Consider the following 6,107-nt stretch of genomic DNA (forward strand, 5'->3'; position numbering starts at 1 on the left):
ATTTTATAACATACTTGATATTATCGGATATAATAAAAAAATGATTTATAGTTATTATTTTTCCGGAGTCATGTAAACCAGTTTGTTTATTGGTTATTATCGCAATCTACTTGGTTACTAAGGAGACAGTGCTAGTTACCAGATACTTGTTTAAAGTTGATTATCAAAGTATAATGACCTAGGCCATCAGGTACTACAGACATATATTTCGTTTTAATATAATTAATAATTATTACAACATATAGTGTGTTTTGAGTAAGTTACTGGTATGTAATCCTTTAGTGAGTTTAATAATCAACAGCTGCTAATTATACGCATAGTTTACTACGAAAAATTAACAAGAAGCGAAATGAGGTGTAACGTTATACTGAAGACTCTAAGAAAACTAAACTATTCAGTTTTTAGGAATTGCACTATGTTAACATATTGCTAAAGGTAGATGTGAAGTCATAACGCCTCCTCTTTACGTCTGACTGACAATAACCAAAATTCTGTTGTAAATTCTCTAAAAAGCGCACACGCGGCACTTAATGAAAATATGGTCAATTTCTGATACACCCCCTGTATAAATAGTTAAATATGTTTTTTTTTATATAAGGTAAAGTGAGATCAAACCTTGACTCCTGAATAATTTCTAGTCTAGTTATAAGGATCAAGACTTAATATTAATCAAAGTACTTCATTCTTAAGATAGCAGACGTTCTACGAAATCAAATTTGGAGGTAGGTTGAGTCACCCAGATCCTCACAGATTTCAATTCAAAGTATGTTTGTTAAGTCCTACATAAAACCACGTTATATTGAAATAATAACAACAAGTTTTTCTTTCAATTATCTACATACACACTTACGAACGATGAGGAATTAATTTTACAAGTAAGAGTACTTACTTCAAGATATATGTAATAATCAAAATCCTACTTCTGTGTTGAATTATCAGCATTTTCTTCAAAATATACGAGTCCCTGATAAAACCTTAGCACACACAAACATATGCAAATATTACATCTCCAGAAACTGCACTAGGATCTAACAAGATGTAATAATATGCGAAATGAAGCAACAGTCTGTTCCTGTACTAGATAGGTTTCTTTATGATGATTTGTTTCGAAATTATTTTACAATCTAGTTGCTAAGGCAAACATGTAAGCGATAGTGCTTTTACGATGAGGAATTAATTTTACACTTACGAACGATGAGGAATTAATTTTACAAGTAAGAGCACTTACTTCAAGATATATGTAATAATCAAAATCCTACTTCTGTGTTGAATTATCAGCATTTTCTTCAAAAGATGAGTCCCTGAAAAAAGACATGCAATTGCATTTTTATGAGCACACACAAATGTGTGCAAATATTACATCTCCAGAAACTGCACTAGAGTCTAACAAGATGCAATAATATGCGAAATCAAGCAACAGTTTGTTCCTGTACTACCAAGGTTTCTCTATTTTGCTTTGTTTCGAAATTATTTTACAATCTAGTTTCTAAGCAAAACATATTATGTACGTTATTTTATTTTATTTTATAAATTTCAAGTCATAAAATATTATCATAACAGCAACATACATGAAATTTAATTCTTCAGAAATAAACTCTTACAATTTTTTTCATGCTATTTAATCTTGGGATACGAACCATTATTACATTCCAGTTCGTTATTGGAGTCAATCCGTAAACTTCATGGGTAAGGGAAACTTTAACGATATGTTTTCATATCCCAAATCCCAAATAATTTTCGCATATACATTTCTATTATCGCGAGGACACTGTGGTGCAGTGGTAGAGGGCATAACCCTGACGCTTGGTTATAGACGCTATATAGTTTATTGTCTGTTGATTTATATTTTAGTTCTCTCCGAGACAGATCTTTATTTGCCGCTCTAGTAATATTCATTACTTTTCTTATTATGTCAAATAGATTGATTTAGAACTGTGATTGTTTACAACTTAGGTAACTTCACATGTTTCAACACTAGGTGAATCGGTGAAAGTCTATCAGTATATCAAATTCGAACAATCGATTGAATTGTTGCATTTTTTCACCTTTATTATAATTAGGTTTGAAAATGTGTCACAAAATTTTATCTCCCTTTATTTGTGAAATGAAAGCTCGCAAAATGTAATATTTTAGATTCTTCTTTTAGCGAGTTCAGATTCACCAGTATGTCAGCTTTGACCTTGATCAGATGACTTCGATTGAACTATTGGGATATATAGAGTGTTTGGTTTATCAGGGAGAAATGATGGAAGAGAAAGAAATAGTTTCTTAACAGTTTAAAGAAAGCGTATATATTATTGTGAGTTGCCAATTAGACAAATTGTTAGCGTATTAATGTGCGTATTGATTTAATGTGTGTATTTGCTGGTTCTGTTGCTGTTCACGGTATTGGAATTGTTTGCTCTTGGTCACGATTAATGAAGGAATTTAAAAGCTATTTGAATTGAGAGGTATAGAAAGCCAGATAGAATAGCGCCTGGAACCCCTAGAAAACAGTCAATTGAATGTATATCCTTTGCCCGGCCATAGGTTATCATCAGCTAATAGTCAAAAACTTTATTTTACAACTTCTTTAGATCTTATAAATGTGTATTTTAGTCACTACTTCAATACCATGTAACTAAGGAAAGTAAAACGAACGTCAGTTCATTATTATTTATCTCACCTGAAACTCACCTTGTCTGTAAACTGAAACCAAATAGTAAGTTTTGTTGGAAAAATGATAGAAACGAAGAACTTTAGGCGATCATATAATCGAAATTTTAGCCAGTGAAGTTTGGCCGTTTCAAAACCAAATTTCTGCCATTTTCACGCTACATACAAACACACATACACAATCAGAAAATGTTTTCATTTTATATATGCAGTATATTATATAGATTATTTGTTTACAGAATACGAATCAACAATAACTAAGACCCTCACGAAGATACCCGTTTTCTCAATGACAAGAAGTTGTACGTTTTACGTAATACCGTGTTATAAATCGAATGGAACAGAAAAAATAATAAGGTGTAGGCAACAAAAGTATTTATCTAATGTTTTTATCGTCAATCCTTAGAAGAGCCTCATGTATTGGCAATGATTGTATTGCACTCAAATCATTGAAAGACCGGTATACAAAGGTTGCGTGTATTAGCCTGTGGGTTACTTTCCGCGTCAAAAATTTATAATATAGCGTAACATAATATATAGAGGGAATTTAAGATTAGTAGGAAGAAAAATATACCGATATTTATTTACATTGGTCTATAGCAGGAGGAAAACGTAATCGCGTTTAGAATATGTTTTATGACCTGAAGTTCAACGAGAAAACAGTTTATTTGTGCCATAAACAAAATATTAGTCATTACAATATATTGTTTTTTAAAAATATAATGTTGGGATGGACGGCAGGGGCTGTTCGGTACTGTGATTTAATTATAGATTTTGCAATACCGACTTTTGGAATAAAGAGAAATATCGATATAAAAATTCGTATAACTGGAATACTGAACTATACAGACAAACCAAAATAGCAAAAATGCTGAACAATACCGAAATGCAGGGAAAATGAACATATCAAAATACAGAAAATACAGAACGAAGTCCAGGATAACTAGCAGACGCTAAGAGAAAATAATCACGACATTATATATATATTTGACTTTGCTCTTTTCTTCGATTACTGTAGCCTGGGGAGGCATTATCGTATGTGCAAGACACACATTTGCAGTGGATGGAAAAATAACTTGAATAAAATACACAGAATTAAACTATATTTAGGTACGAGAAAAATAATTAAAAATATATTTCCTTTTACAACTTGAGTTCACGAAGATGTTAGTTATATTTATAAAGCAGATAAATCTACTTCCGTAACACATTCATTAATCATGTTTATATTTCAAAGGACGTTTTTTAACTAAAAGTTTTAACGTAATGATTTTATCCTGAAGATCTATTTTTGAACATAGCGCTTACCAAATGCCTCAGAAAAGTATTTCTTAGTTCACATATCTGTAGCTATACTGAAAGTGAATAGCGAATAGTAAATGGAAAGTTGTAAAATAAGTAAAATATCGTACATAAATATAACGTCTCAGTTAGATCTATTCTCCTACTTAAAAATACTAAAACAAAATTATAATGTTCTATTATTACTAACATTTAGATATAATAAACATGATTACTTTATTTGGTATTAGACCAAAAGAACATTTGGAGTCTAACTACTATATCAATGCAAACTAAATAATATATAATTGGCAGATTGAGAATATGTAGGCTACATTTTATAGTTACACATATAGCTTTCCTTTATTTTTAAAACTTGGCTCCCAATCCTTTAAATTTCATGTTATATTCACACCTTTACATTACTCCCACTCTTAGTTGTACTCATTAGTAATGTGATTTTTCCATTACGTTTCTACTTAAAATTATTATATAGACATAAGTTTTACAACGTATAGTTTTAGTGGGTTAATGTGAAATATTTTAGCAATTTTACATTTTTTAGTATTTTTGCCATGTGGAGGACTAATAAAAAGTTTTTAGAAATTTTTAGAAATTTATAATTTTGGAATTCATGTTATTTAGCACTTGTTAAACTATTTGATGATTTGGGGTTACTACTAAACTATAAGCCTCATAGCATATCAGCTTGTGGATGGTTAATTTATAGATTTAGGATTGTTACAAAGGCACAGCATTTTCACCATGTTAAAGGTTATTGTAAAATGTTTTAATGTTTAGGATTACTCAGCCTCTCCACCATTTAACTCACCTGTTTCGGTGTTTAAATTTGGGGATGATGACACAGGAAGTTACTTTTTGTTTACCATTTGGAATGAACGGGAAATAAGCTAACTTATTTAAATTATGTAAGAGGTATAATACTTGGAATAACAAATTAAATTTAATACGATTTATGCTTATGCATTTTGAATAAATATTTTATGTGTGAAGTGTGTGTGTGCAGAGCGGTTAGGCTAATTTTGTTAGATTTTGATAGTGACATTGCTGGACATTATATTATTGATAACAAATTTAAAGAAAGAATACATGTCTGATGGCTTTTGGACTTTTTTGCGAATGGATGGCGATGTGGGCCTGCAGATACAACCTCCCGGAACGTCAGTGGACTTGGTTTTCTCCTTGGATTAATGAGGGTTTTCGATGGAGTTTTAAAAAATTATTTGTGAACTTAAGTATTTTTGGAGAAGCGTGCTTTTATTTTTAGGATGACTTGTACTTTGCTAGTTTGAAATTGCTAATTATATTTTATTCTGTTTCGCAAATTTTGCATCGTTTGCGTGATTGTTTTCAACCTTTTTTTACCAACTTGGTCCGATTTCCTCCTCGAGACCAGCGACCCTTAGGTTTTGTTTAGTTTCCCTCCTTCTGTATTCCGCTTTATCACCATTACGTCAGAGGCGTGATGCCCCTTTTTTAGGAAGCTTTTCAGTTTCCTCATTGTTGATTAGTGATAAAAATCTCCGGAATGCCTACGTCCGCGATGCTGGCAGTTTTGACATTTTCGAAATTGTGTCTGCGTTAACAATTATTTACAAAATTTAGTTCCATAAAATTTCCTTATTTTTTCCAAGTAATGACTATATTAGATTTTTTTTTACATCTGTTATAATAATGTGGAAAATCATGTCTTCCTTGATGCCAAAGTTATATAATCATTACATAAATCTAACTACATAACTTCTAGTTTGTGAAATGATTTTGTTATTTAATATTCCTTAACCTTATTCTGCAAAAATAATTCAATGAATAATTTCGAACTTAAAAAAATAATTCATCAAATAAAAAATAAAATAAAACAAATATTAAAAATATAGGCTCTGGGTTACACTATTGTGTTACGGATACAATATACTATTTGCTGCACTAATATTCTCTTAGTAGTTTCTCAGAAATTCGGATCCTACTACTTCCTTTACATTTTTTCTATCAATTAACGCGCATATTAAACATTGATTACCACACACAATTGCTACAACAAATCATGTCTTAATACAATCAGAATTAGTATCACACGTCATCTTTAATTTTTTAAATTGTATTCTTAATATGCGTTCTTCTGACGATCTCAGCGTTTGGAGCTAGAGAAT

This window comes from Thermobia domestica, chromosome 3, assembly GCF_964235325.1.
Source record: "Thermobia domestica chromosome 3, izTheDome1.hap1.1, whole genome shotgun sequence".
Classification (NCBI taxonomy): Eukaryota; Metazoa; Arthropoda; class Insecta; order Zygentoma; family Lepismatidae; genus Thermobia; species Thermobia domestica.